The sequence below is a fragment of the Barbus barbus genome (assembly GCF_936440315.1).
Source record: "Barbus barbus genome assembly, chromosome: 44".
Classification (NCBI taxonomy): Eukaryota; Metazoa; Chordata; class Actinopteri; order Cypriniformes; family Cyprinidae; genus Barbus; species Barbus barbus.
This window is the reverse complement of record NC_136722.1, coordinates 24,274,158-24,297,500: the sequence shown is the minus strand read 5'-3', so window position 1 is coordinate 24,297,500 and position 23,343 is coordinate 24,274,158. Positions and strand designations below refer to the sequence as shown.

At 38.0% G+C, this 23,343-nt stretch overlaps 1 long non-coding RNA gene and 1 gene segment (V, D, J or C); one reads left to right on the top strand and one right to left on the bottom strand.

The window, feature by feature from the left end:
- The window catches only part of LOC306863416 (Ig kappa chain V-III region PC 4050-like), a 32,963-nt gene extending 10,082 nt beyond the window's left edge, over positions 1–22,881 (top strand). The window contains exon 3 of the V gene segment in view: positions 21,848–22,881.
- Positions 14,729–16,516, bottom strand: LOC306863428. Its single transcript, XR_013783682.1, has 2 exons — positions 16,351–16,516; positions 14,729–15,165 (listed from the first exon to the last, which is right to left on the bottom strand). It is a non-coding gene; the product is annotated as an uncharacterized lncRNA (long non-coding RNA).
- Positions 22,882–23,343: the final 462 nt, after the last annotated feature.

The following is a 23,343-nucleotide window of genomic DNA, read 5'->3' as shown; positions in this document are numbered from 1 at the left end:
ACAGTGTTTGGAGAAACAAGCTTGACCCAAAATAACGTGCAGTAAATCATGAGTGTCTGTTTTAGAAGAAATAAAGATAAATAGAGATTTGGTAAATGGTAAATAGAGATTTATTAGCAAAGATGGCAAAATGATGACTCTGCTGTGTTCAGGTAAATGATGTGGAGTGTGTTTGCATATTGATCAGATGCTTGAGTGCTCTGAGAGTGTTTATAGTGCTGTGAGTTTAACACTTCATCACTGACACACACAACAATCTTCATCAACATGACCTTCATCATCATCTTCATCTGGACTCTCACAGCGTTTGCTCAAGGTTTGTGGAGCACAAGTTTGATATCAATTCATTTCTTCAAGTATATTGTCAAAGTTTTGAGTTGATTTTCTTCTTGTTGTGTTTCAGAGAGTAGAGGACAGATCAGCGTCACTCAGAGTCCCTCAACGACAGCAGCTCAACCAGGAGAAACAGTCAGAATCAGCTGTAAAACCAGCACAGATGTGTACAATGATGGTTCTGATGATTATTTATCCTGGTACTTACAGAAACCTGGAGAAGCTCCTAAACTCCTGATTTATGCTGCAAACAGCCTCGAGTCAGGAACTCCATCTAGATTCAGTGGCAGTGGATCTAAGAGTGATTTCACTCTGACCATCAGTGGAGTCCAGACTGAAGATGCTGGACATTATTACTGTATGAGTCGACACAGCGGTAATGTGTTCACACAGTGATAAAGAGTCGTACAAAAACCTCTGTCAGTCAGAGTCACAGAGACTGAACTGATCCTGCAGCTGCTCAAACACTATCACTCACTACTGACACATAGAGACAAACACAGCAACTACACATGAGCTCAGAACTGAGTTAGGAGTCAAATCAGCTCTACTGTGATCTGTCCTGATACAGATGGGGTTGACTCAACTATGTGGGTTTTTTGTAGATTACACTGCAGAGATTTGGCGATAGGCTACAGCTGTCTCTGTATGATATTGTGGCATGTGTGCTGCAGTGGACCGCACTTAGTTTGAATAAAAGAGCAACGTTCAAACCGGAGTAGAAAAGTGCAAGGTTTCTTGGAAATAATGAATAGAGCATAATATATAGGCTACAACAAGGTTTAATATGACACAGAGGAACACAACATGGGTTGCCTGATATAAAGATCTTCCCACTTGATCGATACAGAAATATCTGCTGAGTGTGATCCTTGTTTTTGTCCACCTAGCAGCCATGTGCACGCTCTCTCCACTGTGGATAAACACGCTTGCTTTCTGAAAATAGCTGGCAGTTTAGGATCTCCACTTCAATATTCTATCCTCAGAAAAGTGTCATTTATCAAGTGTTCATTTATGAGAGAGAGAGAGGCTGTGTATATATGAATTACCACCGTTTTGCCGTGTTTCTAGTGAAGCTGTGGCTTTAATTGATTTAGAAACGATGATGTTACCAGCTCCTTGTTGAGAAAGATAATGTAGCTCTTCAGTGATTAAGATATTTTATTGATAAAATTGGAGGACAGCGCTAAAAAGAAGATACAGTGACAGCACATTAGTGTAGAACTCTTCTAATTTGTACCTTTTAAACATAAAGAGTGTCTTGATTTGTGCAACGATAGCCTACCAGCAATGTTAAGATGAGTTTAATATATTAGAATGAGTAGACCTACATTAAAACGCAGCTGTTCTCAACTATTACAATCCATCAACAGCAGCTGAAACTTTAGTGAAGGAAGGACACACTGATCAATGATGCAGTCGAACACAAATGTAAGGCGTTCAGAAGCTTTATTGAATGAACAGCAATGGCAGCAGATTGAAAGACTGCTTGAGTATTGAGCTGTAAATCACGTGACTGCTGTGAATCCTGCTGCTCTTCACTGGAGAAACATCAGCACTCGGAGCTCTTGAGGAACAAGGTCTCTTGAGCAGATCCGTCATGTGTTACTCTGCAGACCAGTGCTTGAAGTGGAAAAAAAGAAGTGCTGGTACTCACTTCTTTCCTGAATAAGGTAGAGTTTAATCACAAGCTGATTTTTAAAACATTGTCCACATGCAAATTGATTATTTATATATTTAGAAAACTAATTTAAATATTGTTTTTTGAACATATTAAGAAACTCACAATCAAAAATATTAATAAATATGTTCAAAATTATTCACTTTTTGCCTGATAATGACGCCAACAAAATTAGAATTATTTTGTCCATATCATTCAACTTTTGTCATACATTTCAAAAACTCTTATTTGTTAAATTTACAAAGAATTGTGGAAAAAAAAAAAAAAATTTAAGAAATTATTGAATATGTCAGAAAATATAAAGCAATGAAATGTTAATGAAAATTCTGAAATTGCTCATGTCAAATTTCAAAGGATATTTAAAAACAACATGAAATATGCCTTGAAATGTAAAAAATAAATGTCATGAAATAATTATTTTTTCACTTTCCCATATTATTTTTGTTTGTTTCTAAATGCTTGCTAAAATAATCTAAAAAGTAAAACAATACATTTTAATGATAGAATTGAAGACTTACCGATCTTCAGTTTAGTTCCTCCTTCATTCTAGTGAAAGCTTGTACAAAAACCTCTGTCACACTCAAATAAACACAAACTCCAGCAAAGAAAGAGAGAAACACACACGCACACACACACACACACTCACACACACACACACACACACACACACACACTGATATGAGACTCAACATCAGCTCTTCTCAACACCTCACATGGATTATTGGACTAAAGTGACTTTCACAAAAACAGCCTGATCATCTCTAAATGTCTTTTAATGTATGAACACTAGTGATTCATTCAAAACAAATATAAATAAAAGTTACTAAAAATGTATTCTATTCATCAGTGGGCTGGTATGCCGAGTAGTAGAATAATAATTGATTATTTATTACTAATTTGAATCAGTACTCTATAACGAAAACAATACCTGAAAAATGAAAAGAAGCAGGTTTTAAACCAGTAAACTCCTGGGAAGTCCAAGGATCCAGTAAGCAAATTCAAACAGAAAGTTGAAACAGCGCTAATGCAGAGAAAACACGGATGATTTCATCAAAGACTGTGGAGAGAAGAGTGACTTGCATCTAGAGGTCATTAAATTATTCTTTTCAGCATGTATTTGGCTTAAAAGCAAGAGTGATGCTGGCTGAAGGTGTTTAGATTATACGGTGGTCAGAGGTTTAGTGATTCTGAATGATCTGTAGAGTAGTACAGTCAGGTCAAGGCAGGAGGTTTACTGGTCTTTGGCACCTCCCTGTGGTCCTGTTTGGTATCACAGCTTGACTTTTGCTAATTTGTATTTGTTACGAACCTCCCAGTTAGTCTAGGGGGTAAATGAGGGCATAAAAAAAAAAAAAAAAGGTCTGATGGTCACATCAATCCCCCGATCCAGAAAAGCACAAACCCAAAATTAAACAAATAGCTTTTTTTAAAAAAAAAAATCTCAAGTTCAAAGTAAATGGCACCCTCTCCCTAGCGCTTCCAAAAAGGCAAACAGAAGTATTTACACAAAAATTTAAAGCAAAACAAAATAATTGACATACAGAGAATACCCTCTCTCGTAGTTTGCGATTGAGAAATTAGCTCACAATGTGAAGAGGTAAAGACTGCACTCGGTCACACTGAACTACACAAAAGAGAACATCTCTGGATCAGGACAAAGAGTGAGCGCATAGCCTTCAGCACCCCGGCATGGTTTCTTTGCCGTCTTATACTTCTTGGATTTCTGCGGCGTTCACTCAGTACTGATGAATGATGAACATCAGCGACAGGGAGAGAGAGAAAGCGAGAGCAAGAGAAGAGAACAAACATGCAACACACAACATGCCCAATAGGTGACATCACTCTCCCAAGATCGCACGTTTTACAAATGCACGTGCGCGCGCTAGTGCCCATACAAGCAATTCCACCCTTTATGACCTCATATAGGGCCATACTGGAAAAAATGAATACATCTGAAACTTATACAAACCCAGACGGAGTGTTTTTGGCACAGAAATACTCTGTCATACGTGTGTTTGAGACTTTAGTCATGTTTAGCATGAGAATCCAACTCGTTAGCAGAGTAAACTAGTCAGAATGCATGAAATAGCATTAGACCTCTCGTTTAAATATTTATTGCTATTTTACTTAATCTTTACACATTTGGCTCATCAGGAGTCTTTCTTCATGTGGTTTGAATTGGTTATAAATTTTAAGCTCTTTTTTTTTCTTTTTCTTTTTAAAGTTCACACTTATTGATAAATCATGATTTGTGCATGAAAATATTCTCATGTGAGTCAGTCAGTAAGAGTGTGTCTCAATCAGCTCCTTAGTTCACTAGTCAGTGCACTACTCAGGGATCACATAACGCTCACGCTCAAAACATTCCCACAATGCACCATACAAGCCAGTATGCATCGCTGTTTCTAGAGGTCCCTCAAACCAACTGAGCTGAAATACATGTTAAATTCATATACAACAACAGATTAATCAAACTGTTTAAAGTTATTAATTCATCCATAATCATAGTCAAATCCTGTAATAAACCGACAGATGATAAAACACCAGTCAAAATAATTCTGCAAAACAATTAAAAAGATAAAATAGTGTGATGAGCAGATACAATGATAGACAGGATGAAATTAACGAGTAATCTTCATTTAGAAGCTCATTTAAATACAGGATCAGCTCATTTGCATATTGATCAGATGCTTGAGTGCTCTGAGAGTGTTTATAGTGCTGTGAGTTTAACACTTCATCACTGACACACACAACAATCTTCATCAACATGACCTTCATCATCATCTTCATCTGGACTCTCACAGCGTTTGCTCAAGGTTTGTGGAGCACAAGTTTGATATCAATTCATTTCTTCAAGTATATTGTCAAAGTTTTGAGTTGATTTTCTTCTTGTTGTGTTTCAGAGAGTAGAGGACAGATCAGCGTCACTCAGAGTCCCTCAACGACAGCAGCTCAACCAGGAGAAACAGTCAGAATCAGCTGTAAAACCAGCACAGATGTGTACAGTACTAGTTATGGGCAGCGTTTAGCCTGGTACTTACAGAAACCTGGAGAGGCTCCTAAACTCCTGATTTATTTAGCAAACACCCTCCAGTCAGGAACTCCATCTAGATTCAGTGGCAGTGGATCTAAGAGTGATTTCACTCTGACCATCAGTGGAGTCCAGACTGAAGATGCTGGACATTATTACTGTCAGAGTTTACACAGCAGTGGTGGTTATGTGTTCACACAGTGATAAAGAGTCGTACAAAAACCTCGGTCAGTCAAGAGTCACAGAGACTGAACTGATCCTGCAGCTGCTCAGAGGAGGATGTGAAATAACTCTGTTGTTTCTCTCTCTCTCTCTCTCTTGTTTGTCTCCTTATGTTCTTACTCTCCATATAGGGAGAAGAGTAATGCTAGTTTCTGTAACATTTTATTTAGTATTCCTTTAAATTTCAATTCCACAATTAAAAAAAAAACATAATAATAATAATAATTACAAAATAATAATAATAATTAGAAAACACTGAACATGCTGTGGCAGTGCAGAAACTTTGTGCCACAACAACACTGTTTTACTTTCACTTTGCGCAAATGGTGTGTCTTGTGAATTCCAGGCATACCTGATGTTTTTGCAAAATAGCCTCAAAGTTTTTTTTAGACGCCGTACTTAACATTGAGGGAGATGACAACTGTGTGTGAGCTTTTCGAGTTGATGACCGATCTTAAATTGAAACTCGCACAAAGGGAAAAGGATAGATTCTCTGGATTGGAGACAATCATCTCTTGCAACAGTTTCCTACCGCACAGGCCGCTGTTATAGAGCTGGACTTTCTTATGGTCTATCAAAGAGCGCTTGCTTACCTAAACAAGTGGTTTGATTTCACTGATGCCAACTATATAGCACATCTCATGCCTGGCTATCAAACAGGAATTTAGCTTCCAAGACCTCTGTGGAGCAACTGAAGCATTAAAAATGAGCTTTAAACTGGACATAAACCAGCTGTATGATGAATTCTGTGTTCTTTTGCCACGCGTAAAGGAAATCGCAGCAACAACAAATCCTGTTGCATCAAAGTGCCCCAAACATGACAGCTCTGGCATCTTTGGCTTTGAGCATTCCTGTCACCAATGCATTCGTGGAAAGGGTGTTATGTCTTTTTGATGTAATTTATATGTTTATTTGGAAATGTGCTAAGGATTAGATTATTATTTTCACTTTATATTTAGATTGAATAGGTCTGTGCTGGTAAAATGAGTTTGTACCATAGAACCTGTGCCAAACTGAGTGACGTACGACTACAACTTCTGTTCCCAGCGCTGTCATAAACGTTTTATAAAGTCTATTAGCGATTTAAAGCATGTTAACATCACTGCAAGAAGACATGTATTATAAAATCATCATGGTCACAGTTTTCAGTAACGCAAATACAGCTCCTATAATGAATAACTAAACTTCAATTCAATAACAGAAACTCACAGTTCAATAATACATTTCAAATCAGCCATAAATCTGTCATGAAGGATACCATTATAATCATTGTTTCAACTTTTCAAATTGTGTAAGCCTATTTCAGGTTGGTTCAGCAAATGTTTCATATAAAGACCAGACGTGGTGTTGCTGATTTATGATACTAAAACCACCATAAACTGTGTCTCAGTTTCTCCCATCGACTGTAAAACCAGCAGCTGATCTCAGTTACTGAACACTACTGTTGAAACACAAATGCAAAAAACACTCTACATACACAAATGTAATGCACATATATAATTAACTTCCATATATGAGGTATTTTGTCATATGAAGTAAAAATATATATGAAACCTATATTAGAAATTGAAACAATTTTATGTATTAACATGTAGCCTATATCCAGCCCATTCAAATATGTGTATAATATTGGACAGGTATATCACGTACATGTATATCCATCCTAAAACCCATCAATAAATGTTGATATTATGTAAGTAAATATAAAAGATATGTATTTAAAATCATTATTACAGAAACATAGGGTAGAGTGGGGTAAAACGACCCCTACTATTTTTCCCAAAATAACCACAAGAGAAAGTCAAGATAAATTGTTATTGTATCTATGGACTACGTTGACAAGATTGATGTAGAAGTTTTCACGATGAAGCTTACACTGGTGATGTACTGGAGAGAAAACAGATTTCACAGTAAATTATCATTCAGCAGGAAGAAAAAAAGTGTTTTAAAGCTTGTTGTTTTGTAGAACATCACAGATATATATGATATGAGAACAGTAGTGCCTGTAGATAGAGAGTACGTGTTATTGAATACAACTATAATTATATTTTCAGAATGACATCATTTTTTTCTCAAACATAGTCAATGGGTAAAAAAATAATAATTTTGTAATTCATAATTATTGATATATTCTGTTTTTCATTTTAAGCTAGAACTGCCTGTACTCTGATTTTGCTGTACATGTTTAAAGCAAATTGCTTTGTCAGACTGGGGGCATTTTGCTCCATAGGTGGGTTAAAACGCCAACTAGGCACAATTTAATTTTTGTTAAAAATCTAAAAAACATGAAAACTCTGGACATTTTTCATACTTGGTTTATAATTTATGTCATTGTCACTAAAACTGTGATAACTTTTCTGAACACATTTAAATTGCACAATCCTTAAGGGGGGCGTTTCCCCCCACTCTACCCTATAAACATACAGATTTTTGTACAGTCAATATGTTTTAATAACGTTTTCTATATAAATAAAATACATATTTTTGATATGCTTTCTACATACAATACCATATAAAAATCATCATTAAAATGTTTACATAAGCAAATTTTGATATGGGGATTTTATAACTACCCAGGGAATGTATGTGAAAATTATATATCACCTTATAGGTAACATATATGGCAACATGTTTATTTTTTTTATACATAAGAGCAGCATCTTGTTGACTGATCTTTGCTATGTTTAGAAGCTCATTTAAATACAGGATCAGTTCATTTGCATATTGATCAGATGCTTGAGTGCTCTGAGAGTGTTTATAGTGCTGTGAGTTTAACACTTCATCACTGACACACACAACAATCTTCATCAACATGACCTTCATCATCATCTTCATCTGGACTCTCACAGCGTTTGCTCAAGGTTTGTGGAGCACAAGTTTGATATCAATTCATTTCTTCAAGTATATTGTCAAAGTTTTGAGTTGATTTTCTTCTTGTTGTGTTTCAGAGAGTAGAGGACAGATCAGCGTCACTCAGAGTCCCTCAACGACAGCAGCTCAACCAGGAGAAACAGTCAGAATCAGCTGTAAAACCAGCACAGATGTGTTCAATGATGGTTCTGATGATTGGTTATCCTGGTACTTACAGAAACCTGGAGAAGCTCCTAAACTCCTGATTTATTATGCAAACAGCCTCCAGTCAGGAACTCCATCTAGATTCAGTGGCAGTGGATCTAAGAGTGATTTCACTCTGACCATCAGTGGAGTCCAGACTGAAGATGCTGGACATTATTACTGTCAGAGTGCACACTATATCAGTAGCTGGGTGTTCACACAGTGATAAAGAGTCGTACAAAAACCTCCATCAGTCAGAGTCACAGAGACTGAACTGATCCTGCAGCTGCTCAGAGGAGGATGTGAAATAACTCTGTTGTTTCTCTCTCTTGTTTTTGCTCTTTCTCCTCATATTTAGACTCTCTGTAGGGAGAATAGTAATGCTGGAACTGGACTGATTGAATCTGCACAGCTTTGAGGCTTTGATTTGGTTCATTGTTCTCTTAGATCCATCACCTAATAGAGATTGGAGTTCATCTTACAAACACTCATGCAGCTGTTTTGCAGCCGGACGCGCGCTCTCGGATATACGCTGCTCTCGAGCAGAGAGAGTGCGCGCATTAAAACGTGTCTCTCCTCTCGCTCAAGTGTGCGTGTGCGCGCTCAAACTGTGTCCTGTGCACGCGCGCATCTCTCGTGCTCTTGCGCTAGATATTCATTCTCTTCACACCTGGATTAAACGTCAAAAGTTATCAACCAATCAGATTTTTCTACGACTGACCCGATGAAAATACTAGGTGAAGAGGGAACTGATCTTGGAATTTCTCTACAATTTAATAATATTTAGTCATATCAAATGTATATTAGAAATAGCTAGGAATCGGGTGCTTGGATGATTTATAAGAATAAATAAAAAACTTATCGTTTGGTCAAACCCCTCTGAGCGATTTATCTAAACAAACAAACAAACAAACAAACAAACAAACAAAAAAGTATATGATTATTAAAGTTCATGTTTTATTTATTAAATGTAACTCAATATAACTGTGACTATACAGTAAAAAAGCTTGTACTGTTCTAAAAACAGATTTGTGAGTATTTTTTTATTATTATGCAAAAGTTACACAAGAGTTTGTTCAAGCAAGTACAAAAACAAATAAACATTCATAAAAATAAGTGAAACAATTCATGCCAGGAGTACAATTACAACAAGCTTCATCGGTCTTTCTTGCTTTTTAGTTCTTAATTTTATCAAACGTAGAACCATATTGTTTAATCTCTTTTATAAAATGTTCAGTTTGGCTTAGCTTTACTCAATTTTTTCACATGAATGTGATATTTTCCAAGTAAAATAAGATTTGTGAGCTGTATTTTTACTTTTTTTATGCTTTATTGATTCAATGCCACAAGAACAAGAGGTATGACATATTCAGATAATCAAATTAACATTAGCTGCCAGAGAAATTGAACAAGAAAGAGAAAAAATAAAGGAAGGAAATCACATAAATGTCAGTGCTTTCAGAGCATTACATGTTTTCAATGCTTCAAAATTCACAGGAATACTAAATATTAAGCTTAAATCTTTCCAAAACATGCTTAGCAGGATCAATTCTATGAAGTATTTTGTAAGACACTTGCTTATAATCTTATTGATACACTGTTGTTTTAAAACATCAACATCTTCAATCAAAATTAATGTCTTCTGAGACACAGTTTTTTAAAACTAACATCACACTCTTTGGAATTGCGTCAAAAACAACAGCAAATTCTCTTGGTTTTAATGGTCATTTCTGAAGAAATTCAGTATAGGACAACAAGTACCCATGGGAATGAACTAATTGTCTTACTAAAAGAATACCTTCCTTGAACCAAGTATGATAGAATAAAGATTTGTTTTTAAATAATATGTCCTTATTATTCCATATGAAATATTGTGCTTATATATCAATTTCCATGCTAACAGGGCTTGTCTGTGAAAACCGGCCAATTTAACAGGAATTTTGTCAACAGAGAAATTATATTTCAACAAAAAGTCTATGCCTCCAAGAGTATTAATTATATAATTAGGAAATGCATTCCAAGGACTATCTCTATTCTTCATAAACTCTATCAACCATTTAATTTTAAAAGTGTCATTGAGATGTGTCCATGTATATTCTTCCCTGTTCTTACATCGCCACACATCAATAAGACCTAATCTTAAACACATTATCCAGGTCACTAGAAGGGCCCGGTCTAGTTTCAGGAGGCCATCTATCAATGCTTTCATTAAACACAGTATTGAAATCTCCTCCCCAAATAACTTTAGCTGAAGGATATAGGGAAATATGTCTATAACTTTTTATCTTTTTGAGTATTATCAACTCTGGATGATGGATAGTAAAGCCTAGAGTGTCTTCTTTCCAAAGATACCTAAATTGTGTGTGTAGCACACTATTGTCAGGAACTGTTACTATTTTAATTTAGGTAGGTCATTTTCACCTGTGAGGCCCAAACTGGGGGGTGCTGGCTAACAGGTTAAAGTCATTAATACATCCATAATCGTATTCCATGCTGTAATAAACCAACAGATGAAACACCAGTCAAAATAATTGTACAAAAGAAAGATTTAATAGTGTGATGAGCAGATAAAATGACTGACAGGAAGAAATGAACGAGCAATCTACATTTAGAAGCTCATTTAAATACAGGATCATTTGCATATTGATCAGATGCTTGAGTGCTCTGAGAGTGTTTATAGTGCTGTGAGTTTAACACTTCATCACTGACACACACAACAATCTTCATCAACATGACCTTCATCATCATCTTCATCTGGACTCTCACAGCGTTTGCTCAAGGTTTGTGGAGCACAAGTTTGATATCAATTCATTTCTTCAAGTATATTGTCAAAGTTTTGAGTTGATTTTCTTCTTGTTGTGTTTCAGAGAGTAGAGGACAGATCAGCGTCACTCAGAGTCCCTCAACGACAGCAGCTCAACCAGGAGAAACAGTCAGAATCAGCTGTAAAACCAGCACAGATGTGTATAGGGATAGTGATCAGGATGATTATTTATTCTGGTACTTACAGAAACCTGGAGAAGCTCCTAAACTCCTGATTTATGCTGCAAGCATCCTCCAGTCAGGAACTCCATCTAGATTCAGTGGCAGTGGATCTAAGAGTGATTTCACTCTGACCATCAGTGGAGTCCAGACTGAAGATGCTGGACATTATTACTGTCAGAGTTTTCATTGCAGAACAGATTCTGATGGTGATTGTGCGGGTGATCATGTGTTCACACAGTGATAAAGAGTCGTACAAAAACCTCTGTCAGTCAGAGTCACAGAGACTGAACTGATCCTGCAGCTGCTCAAACACTATCACTCACTACTGACACACAGAGACAAACACAGCAACTACACATGAGCTCAGAACTGAGTTAGGAGTCAAAACAGCTCTATTAAGCCCAAAACACACTGCACGACTTTAGCTATAAGATCACTGCAGGTCACACTGTGCCACATGGAACTAATATACTTGGCTACCTTATAGGCTACTTCCTTTACTAACTCAATATCTCTCAAGTGTAACCCGTTGTAGAATCGCTGCTGTCTCTTTATGAATGAATGGAATATTCATGCCAGACAATGCTGAGTGATAAATAGCAGTGGACGCTCAGACTAGGGTTGTCTTGGGATTTTATTATAGTGCTGTAGACCACATGCTGTGTTTAGTGAGAGAGACGGGCCAAAAATAACCTGACGTAACTGTTCGCTTTTTTCTTTCTGCTTCTCCAAACCACCTTTATCTTCACGTTTTTTGGTTGCCATCACGAGTTTGTTATGATAGGACAATATTTGGCTGAGATACAACTATTTGAAAATCTGGTATCTGAGGGTGCAAACAAATCTAAATATTATGAAAATCTCCTTTAAAGTTGTCCAATTTAAGTTCTTAGCAATGCATATTACTAATCAAAAATGAAGTTTTGATATATTTACAGTAGGAAATTCACTAAATATCTTCATGGAACATGATCTTTACTAAATATCCTAATGATTTTTGGCATAAAATAAAAAAATGATAATTGTGACCATGTATTTTTGGCTATTGCTACAAATATATCCCAGCGACTTAAGACTGATCTTGTGGTCCAGGGTCACACACACATATATATGTATATACAGAATATTACATTCTGCATGATAAAATATTAAGATTTCACAGTGATCACAGTGATTAATTAAAACCATGTTTTACTGCGTTTATAGCCTACATGTGAGAGTAGAGTACTAGATTAAGAATTAGCTAGCTAGTGAATACCTGCATATTAACAGCGTAAACATGAACCATGTGTTAAATTTGAATAGAAATACTGATAAATCCGGACCGTCTACAAATGAAACCCGCCAGACCACCAGAGGGTGCTGGATTTATCGATCGGAAACTTCTTAACGAAGCGTGTTGAAAGCATCATATTAGCATCGGTACAGTGTTTGATCCGCTAAACAGATGCGTCCTTTGTGGAAAGAAACACATAAACGTTGTGCTAGATCCTGGTCGCCTAAACAAACTGCATAGTTTGCAGCTGAGCACATTTCTGCAGTCCTCGATGTGCGTGAACTGACAGAGACGCTTGATTATGAAATCATCAGCGAAGCCCCGTTGTTTCAGGCCCCCACCTAAACATTTCTGGTTACGCTAGTGCATGTGACCCTATAATATGATTAAATGTTAATAAATTAAGTGTATCAGCAGTCATAAATCAAAGAAAATATATATATTCTTAAATAGATTTTACCTAGGTGATGAGGATCACTCAAATGCAACAGGGTTTATGACCAGCGAATGTCTGCAAATGTGCATTTTGTCTGTCATTAACGGCGGCATCAAATTACGTTTTCATCAACAGATTATAAAGTTTGTTGTAGCTATATGGGCGCTCAGATTTTGCACAGGCTATTTAAGTGTTTTGGCTATGACTAGGTCCCACACATCTCAGACCTCAAATACATAAAATATGGGCCTTTATAGACAGTGTTTCTTGCGTAAAGAAAATGCTGTACTTATTCAAACAACATGATCTTTATTTACCCTTGCAAGACTTCGTTCAGCTGCTGTGGAACTTCAGTTCATTCAGTCCAGATAGAGGGGGTGGAGTTATGATATTTTACAGTTTGAGCGGATCCAACAAGATTTATGCTGTGATGCTGGTTTGTTTACATCTAGCTACCACAATTCCTTGCTCTCAGGCAGTTTGGCGTGACTTGCCCAGAACGCTACAAAGTTGTGAGTCGTGGTTTGAAGTCGTGACTTACGGGCTCAAAAACCTGCCTGGAACGCAGCATTAGTCACAAGCTCTTTAATTCCTCTCTCTCATTGGCTAAATATTTGTAAAGCAGGCAGGCAAACGTAAAGTGTGACCAATAGCATTGATTTATTGAAGGAAAAAAAACCAGAAAAAAAACAACACCACCAAAAAAAAGGGAGTGTAAGGAAAAAAGGGCATGTGTTCAGCACAGGTTGAGCCTTACCTGTGCACGTGCCTGTCTCACTGTATGACACAAGACCACCGATTAGGAAAACGCTACGATTGTTTCACGATGCCAATCTTTCGTCTGGGACAGCTGAAAATCCTGCAGTGTTTAGGGCTTTAAACTGTGATCAATGTTCTGCTTGAGCAGATGAAAATTGTAACAACCAGAAAATGAACGTTTTTGTCTTCATTAGTATTGGGGTTGAATACTTAGGGACATTTTGCTCTGTTTTGTTTGGATTCAGGAAATGTAATAAAATAAATTATATTGCCCATCCTCTCAGGATACCTGGAATCAGTGTTACAAGAACATCAGGCACATAATTTTTGCATTTTTGAAGCATAAACCCCATAAAACCGATGCAAGCGTCGCATCTTCTAATGTTTCTCTATGGCGCTGAAACCTAAAGATGTCCGAGTTCTGGTCCCCGTGCAACTGATACTCGACTGCCATTGGCTAGGCTGCATTCGAGGGGAGGGGCTTACTGATAGGTCAATTATGCTCTGGTTTTGAGATGAACTGATATCAAATCAATCCAAAAACACACAAATGTTTTCTCTGTTAGAGTTTAGTAGTTTTTGTGCTATGTTTTTGTAGATTGTACTACAATCATACTGATAAACTTGTCTTATGAAACTACCACTCAAACTTCATAACTATCTCATAACTCATGAGCAGAAGTGAAACTGATCCAGTTCAGAGCGTTGAACCGATCAAACAGAGAAACTGTGAGTTTGAGGTGGAAATCAGATTTGCATTTACAGCTTTAGTGATTCTGATCGTCTCAGAATAGAGCAGCTCCGTCTCCAGAGACCATGTTCAAACCCCAAGAGCTTCAGTTCACATTTACTGCTAAACGCAGCTGTTCTCAACTATTACAATCATCACCAGCAGCTGAAACTTTAGTGAAGGAAGGACACACTGATCAATGATGCAGTCCAACACAAATGTAAGGCGTTCAGAAGCTTTATTGAATGAACAGCAATGGCAGCAGATTGAAAGACTGCTTGAGTATTGAGCTGTAAATCACGTGACTGCTGTGAATCCTGCTGCTCTTCACTGGAGAAACATCAGCACTCGGAGCTCTTGAGGAACAAGGTGTCTTGAGCAGATCCGTCATGTGTTACTCTGCAGACGAAGCGGTCTGCGCCTTCCCAGCTTGCTTTGCTGAGGCTCAGGACGCTGCTGCGGCTGTAGCGTCCGTCCCGCTCGCTCTCTGCGCTGGTCTGAACCCCCTCGCTGACCACTGCCCCGTCCAGCATCCAGCTCACCTGCGCCCCCTGTGGAGAGTAAGAGCTGAGCAGGCAGAGCAGTGCGGCTGAGCCTCCAGAGATCTGCAGAGAAGAGGGAGGCAGCAGAGACACGGAGGGCTTCACTGCGGGACCAGCTGAAACACACAAACACACAACAGAAGCAGAAAAACATGAACAACTGATCATTTGACTTCATATTTATACGTTACATTTGAAATAATCCTCAGAATTTTGGAAAAACATTATTCAAGTAAATTGAAGATTATATTGTGATGTCGGTATATGACTTAGAAAACAAAATTATTGACCATTTCAATATTAATTGTACTTTTCAAATATTCATGCTATTCAGATTCACAATCATAAACATCAGCAAATTTGAAGTTTAAATAGTTTGAATGATTAATTTTTAAAATGCTCTTCAAGTTCCTTGTTGTCTGATGACAAACCCTTTATTGTTAAATTAGCCAAGAATTATAGACAAATATATATATATATATATATCAAGAAATAACTGAATAGATTTTAAAGTCCTGCTATCAATACTTGTAATTGCATGTAATTATTCATATAAAATTAAAAATAGCATTTAAAAACAACATAAATGATAAAATGTAAATAAGTTATGAAATAAATGACAGAAATATAGTAATTAGATTATTTCAGAATTAGTAAATTACAGAACATGTAAAACATTGTCCACATGAAAATTAATTAATATATTGTGATTTTGTCATAAGATATAGAAAACTAATTTAAATAATTGCAATATTATTTGTATTTTAAACATATTCTTCTATTTTGACACTAATAATCAACTGTAATTTTCAGAGCGATTTTAAGTTTGTATTATGATGATTCTATTAAACTTAATATTTTAAATAATTGATTTTTAACATGTTCATTAACTAAATTTCTCTTTATCTGGTGATGACACCTACACAGTTACATTTAGTCTGTATTATCAAACTTTTTCATGCATCTAAAAACTCTTAATTGTTCAATTTACAATTAATTATAGATACAATTATATATATATATGAAGATATAATTGAATATATTATCAATTACTGACATCAATATATTAAGATACAATAATATTTAACAGATAAGTTAAATTATTCATGTAAAATGATAAATGAGATTTAAAAACAATACGAAATATACAACTTAAGAAAATGATGCAATAAATAAAATATTGCAATTATTAATAATAAATTAATAATTTAGATTTTGTTTTTGCTGAAATAATCTAAAAATGAATTAAAATGAATGAATCAAATATCATACATTTTAATGATAGAATTGAAGAGACTTACCGATCGTCAGTTTAGTTCCTCCACCAAAAGTGTACCACAGTGCTTCATTCTAGTGAAAGCGTCGTACAAAAACCTCCGTCACACTCAAATAAACACAAACTCCAGCAGAGAAAGAGAGAAACACACACACACACACACACACACACTCACACTCACACACACACACACACACACACACACACACACACACACACACACACATGTTGGGTTTCCATGTTTTATGGGGACATCCCATAGGCGTAATGGTTTTTATACTGTACAATCTGTATGTGCTATTGCCCTACACCAACCCTACACCTAAACTTAGCCCTCACAGGAAACATGCTGCATTTTTAGATTTTCAAAAAACTTTATGCTGTATGATTTATAAGCTTGTTTCCTCATGGGGACCAAAAAATGTCCCCACAAGATTAAGATTTACTGGTATTACTATCCTTGTGGGGACATTTGGTCCCCAGGACGTGATGAATACCAGGTGCACACATACACACACACACACACACTCACACACACACTCACACACACACACACACACACACACACACACACACACACACACACACACACTCACACACACACACACACACACACACACTCACACACACACACACACACACACACACACTCACACACACACTCACACACACACACACACACACTCACACTCACACACACACACACACACACACACACACACTCACACACACACTCACACTCACACACACACACACACACACACACACACACACACACACACACACACACACACACACACACTCACACACACACACACACACACACACACACACTCACACACACACACACACACACACACACACTCACACACACACACACACACACACACACACACACACACACACTTCTCAACATCAGACATGAATTCTTCTAAAACAACACAAAATGTTCATTTAAAAAAATTATAATAATTATTGCTTGAAGGCTGAAATATATTATTTTTGTTCCAAACTCAGAATTTGTGCTCTGCATTTCCCCCACACAAGCGCACACACACACACACACACACACACACACACAGCGGTGAGCAGCAAACAAACACACACAGTTGGGGGTTCAGTGTCTTTCTCAAGGGCCTCACCTCAGTCGTAGTATTGAGGGTGGAAGAGAGCGCTGGTCATCCACTCCCCCCAGAAACAATCCTTGCCGGTACCAAGACTCGATCCCACAACCTTTGGGTTACAAATCCAACTCTCTAACCATTGGGCCACGACCTTTGACCTGTTATACAGTAGCATCATGATATGAAATGTGTAAGACAGGTATTAAATGCTCTCAGCATTCAGTTTCAAGTCTGAATGAAAATGATCATTAAAACAGTGTTTGGAGAAACAAGCTTGACCCAAAATAACGTGCAGTAAATCATGAGTGTCTGTTTTAGAAGAAATAAAGATAAATAGAGATTTGGTAAATGGTAAATAGAGATTTATTAGCAAAGATGGCAAAATGATGACTCTGCTGTCTTCAGGTAAATGATCTGGAGTGTGTTTATTGATCAGATTGTTTTCTGCAAACTCCACCAGATTCTTGTTCTGCATCTCCTCAAGAACCACTGAGCTGATTTTCATGTTATTTTACTGTATCGGTTTTTAATTCAAATTACATTTTTATTCATTTAAATTAAAATTTATATATTTTATGTTTACTCACATCTGATCTTTGATGCTTTAAATAAAATTGGCTATCATTGAAGTTGATAATGAAAATGTCTCTTCCAATCAATATATTTCACTAAACTTTCGTTGTATTGCTAAACACAGGCTTTGTAAAAATTCACTCAGGTGACAGTTTGCAGTTTAAGTTCGGTGCAGAAATAACTAATAAAACTATCACTGTATTAATTGTTCAAGTGTTCTTCTTCTTCTTCTATTAAGGTGCATATCCACCACCTGCTGTACTGAGTGTGAACCAGAGGTTTGTATTAAAAAACAAACAAACAAAAAAAACTTATATAAATAAATTAATTAACTAATTAATTAAATTATTTTAATTAATACAGTTTCTTTCAGAAAAAAATAAATACAGCTTTATTTATCTGTTGTGCATTTAATATATTCTTTATTTTAACACACTTTAACCTTGTTTTTTGTGTCTTATATTTTAAGTGTTTATTTCCTGCTTCCTGTCATATGATTGGTCACATGACAGGACAACCATTTCTTAAAGAATTCTCAAGAACACAAGTACAGAGGACGCATGAAAGTTCCCGGATGTGTTCTTGATATCGAGGAAGCATCGAGTGCAGACTTGAGAGAATCTACCTGTTAGAAATCTCTGTGACGATACTTCGGGACTTACGTAACCCGAATGAAGCACGCTGATGTGTTCTTGCTCTCGCTCTGGCTGATGTGTTCTTGCTCTCGCTCTGGCTGATGTGTTCTTGCTCTCGCTCTGGTTGATGTGTTCTTGCTCTCGCTCTGGCTGATGTGTTCTTGCTCTCGCTCTGGTTGATGTGTTCTTGCTCTCGCTCTGGTTGATGTGTTCTTGCTCTCGCTCTGGCTGATGTGTTCTTGCTCTCGCTCTGGCTGATGTGTTCTTGCTCTCGCTCTGGTTGATGTGTTCTTGCTCTCGCTCTGGTTGATGTGTTCTTGCTCTCGCTCTGGTTGATGTGTTCTTGCTCTCGCTCTGGTTGATGTGTTCTTGCTCTCGCTCTGGCTGATGTGTTCTTGCTCTCGCTCTGGTTGATGTGTTCTTGCTCTCGCTCTGGCTGATGTGTTCTTGCTCTCGCTCTGGTTGATGTGTTCTTGCTCTCGCTCTGGCTGATGTGTTCTTGCTCTCGCTCTGGTTGATGTGTTCTTGCTCTCGCTCTGGCTGATGTGTTCTTGCTCTCGCTCTGGCTGATGTGTTCTTGCTCTCGCTCTGGCTGATGTGTTCTTGCTCTCGCTCTGGCTGATGTGTTCTTGCTCTCGCTCTGGCTGATGTGTTCTTGCTCTCGCTCTGGCTGATGTGTTCTTGCTCTCGCTCTGGCTGATGTGTTCTTGCTCTCGCTCTGGCTGATGTGTTCTTGCTCTCGCTCTGGCTGATGTGTTCTTGCTCTCGCTCTGGCTGATGTGTTCTTGCTCTCGCTCTGGTTGATGTGTTCTTGCTCTCGCTCTGGTTGATGTGTTCTTGCTCTCGCTCTGGCTGATGTGTTCTTGCTCTCGCTCTGGCTGATGTGTTCTTGCTCTCGCTCTGGCTGATGTGTTCTTGCTCTCGCTCTGGCTGATGTGTTCTTGCTCTCGCTCTGGTTGATGTGTTCTTGCTCTCGCTCTGGCTGATGTGTTCTTGCTCTCGCTCTGGCTGATGTGTTCTTGCTCTCGCTCTGGTTGATATGTTCTTGCTCTCGCTCTGGTTGATGTGTTCTTGCTCTCGCTCTGGCTGATGTGTTCTTGCTCTCGCTCTGGCTGATGTGTTCTTGCTCTCGCTCTGGTTGATATGTTCTTGCTCTCGCTCTGGTTGATGTGTTCTTGCTCTCGCTCTGGCTGATGTGTTCTTGCTCTCGCTCTGGTTGATATGTTCTTGCTCTCGCTCTGGCTGATGTGTTCTTGCTCTCGCTCTGGTTGATGTGTTCTTGCTCTCGCTCTGGCTGATGTGTTCTTGCTCTCGCTCTGGCTGATGTGTTCTTGCTCTCGCTCTGGCTGATGTGTTCTTGCTCTCGCTCTGGTTGATGTGTTCTTGCTCTCGCTCTGGCTGATGTGTTCTTGCTCTCGCTCTGGCTGATGTGTTCTTGCTCTCGCTCTGGTTGATGTGTTCTTGCTCTCGCTCTGGCTGATGTGTTCTTGCTCTCGCTCTGGTTGATGTGTTCTTGCTCTCGCTCTGGCTGATGTGTTCTTGCTCTCGCTCTGGCTGATGTGTTCTTGCTCTCGCTCTGGCTGATGTGTTCTTGCTCTCGCTCTGGCTGATGTGTTCTTGCTCTCGCTCTGGCTGATGTGTTCTTGCTCTCGCTCTGGCTGATGTGTTCTTGCTCTCGCTCTGGCTGATGTGTTCTTGCTCTCGCTCTGGCTGATGTGTTCTTGCTCTCGCTCTGGCTGATGTGTTCTTGCTCTCGCTCTGGTTGATATGTTCTTGCTCTCGCTCTGGCTGATGTGTTCTTGCTCTCGCTCTGGCTGATGTGTTCTTGCTCTCGCTCTGGCTGATGTGTTCTTGCTCTCGCTCTGGTTGATGTGTTCTTGCTCTCGCTCTGGTTGATGTGCACGCGCTAGTGCCCATACAAGCAATTCCACCCTTTATGACCTCATATAGGGCCATACTGGAAAAAATAAATAAATCTGAAACTTATACAAACCCAGAGGGAGTGTTTTTGGCACAGAAATACTCTGTCATACGTGTTTTTGAGACTTTAGTCATGTTTAGCATGAGAATCCAACTCGTTAGCAGTGTAAACTAGTCAGAATGCATGAAATAGCATTAGACCTCCCCTTTAAATATTTATTGCTATTTTACTTAATCTTTACACATTTGGCTCATCAGGAGTCTTTCTTCATGTGGTTTGAATTGGTTATAAATTTTAAGCTCTTTTTTTTGTTTTTAAAGTTCACACATATTGATAAATCATGATTTGTGCATGAAAATATTCTCACATGTGAGTCAGTCAGTAAGAGTGTGTCTCAATCAGCTCCTTAGTTCACTAGTCAGTGCACTACTCAGGGATCACATAACGCTCACGCTCAAAACATTCCCACAATGCACCATACAAGCCAGAATGCATCGCTGTTTTCTAGAGGTCCCTCAAACCAACTGAGCTGAAATACATGTTCAATTCATATACAACAGCAGATTAATCAAACTGTTTAAAGTTATTCATTCATCCATAATCATAGTCAAATCCCATAATAAACCGACAGATGATAAAACACCAGTCAAAATAATTCTGCAAAACGATTAAAAAGATAAAAAGATAAAATAGTGTGATGAGCAGATACAATGATAGACAGGATGAAATGAACGAGCAATCTTCATTTAGAAGCTCATTTAAATACAGGATCAGTTAATTTGCATATTGATCAGATGCTTGAGTGCTCTGAGAGTGTTTATAGTGCTGTGAGTTTAACACTTCATCACTGACACACACAACAATCTTCATCAACATGACCTTCATCATCATCTTCATCTGGACTCTCACAGCGTTTGCTCAAGGTTTGTGGAGCACAAGTTTGATATCAATTCATTTCTTCAAGTATATTGTCAAAGTTTTGAGTTGATTTTCTTCTTGTTGTGTTTCAGAGAGTAGAGGACAGATCAGCGTCACTCAGAGTCCCTCAACGACAGCAGCTCGACCAGGAGAAACAGTCAAAATCAGCTGTAAAACCAGCACAGATGTGGCTGAATATAGCTCGCCACGTTACTTTTTAAGCTGGTACTTACAGAAACCTGGAGAAGCTCCTAAACTCCTGATTTATTTAACAAACACCCTCCAGTCAGGAACTCCATCTAGATTCAGTGGCAAGAGTTCATCTGCAAGAGATTTCACTCTGACCATCAGTGGAGTCCAGACTGAAGATGCTGGACATTATTACTGTCAGAGTTACCACAGCAGTGGTGGTCTTGTGTTCACACAGTGATAAAGAGTCGTACAAAAACCTCTGTCAGTCAGAGTCACAGAGACTGAACTGATCCTGCAGCTGCTCAGAGGAGGATGTGAAACAACATCGTCACACATTAATCTGAAATAAAATCATATAAATGAATCGTTCACTCTTAATAATCATGGAGGTCAAAGCATTAGTCAGAGAAACAACTAGACAGAGAGTCCATCAGTGTCTCTGCAGTCTCTATCAGACCCACAAACACTCAGATACAGTTGTGTTGGTCTTTGATTATTATTTTTGTCTTTTACTTCTCTCACACTTTGAAATTGTGTTTTTGTTATTTCCTCATATTCATACTCTCTGTAGGGAGAATAAAGACTTTGCTGCAGTTGGAATTGAACTGCTGGTTCGTCTGGTCAGAGGAGAACTGGTCCTCGACTGAGCCTGGTTTCTCTCAAGGTTTCTTCTTCATTCTGTCATCGATGGAGTTTTGGTTCCTTGCCGCTGGCGCCTCTGGCTTGCTTAGTTGGGGACACTTCATTTCCAGCGATATCGTCGACTTGATTGCACAGACACTATTAGAACTGAACTGAGCTGGACGATGAATTCAACAATGAAATGCCTTTAACTGGAAATTGAGTGCTTAATCTTGTCATTTGACATTATTGACACTATTTTCCTATTTTGATATTGGAAAGTTGCTTTGACACAATCTGTTTTGTTAAAAACGCTACATAAAGGTGACGACTTGATTTAAAGATATATCGGAAACAAATGGACTGATTGAAGCTGCACAGCTTTGAGATTTTGTGCTTTTATTGATTAGAAACACAACTAAGATCTGAGTGATGTCAGTTTGTCTAACTTTTTTTTTTATTAATAACAGACATTCATTTTCATAACACTGTGAAAAAGCAATAAAGGCACACAAATATGTATCTGGAGACAGAGGTGTGATGCTGGTGGTCTTGCAGAATCCCTAAATGACAATTTATTGTGTAAAATTCATGATTGTGTCTACAGCACCTTCCTATAGAAGAACTATCACAGCTCCAGCTTGACCTGTGACCTCTGAGATGACCTCTGACCTCTGCCAATATGAGTGATTTGCTATGTGAATCACAGTGAGCAGCTTCCTGTTGTTAGTGTTTGATATTCACAGAAGACAATGTATTTTTTTAAATAGTACGTAAAACAGTAGCCATTATTCCACTTTAAAGGTGCCAAACATTGCCACATGAGCTCATCAAACTTTTATCATGGTGTCTTTAAACAGCTTCCAGTTAGGCTCATCTACCATAACTCCTTCAAAAACAGCCAGAAACCTTGGAGTTGTGATTGATGATAAGCTGAATTTCTCAGACCACATTGTTAAAACTGCCCGGTCCTGCAGATTTGCATTATATAATATTAAGAAGATCAGGCCCTTTCTCTCGGAACATGCAACGCA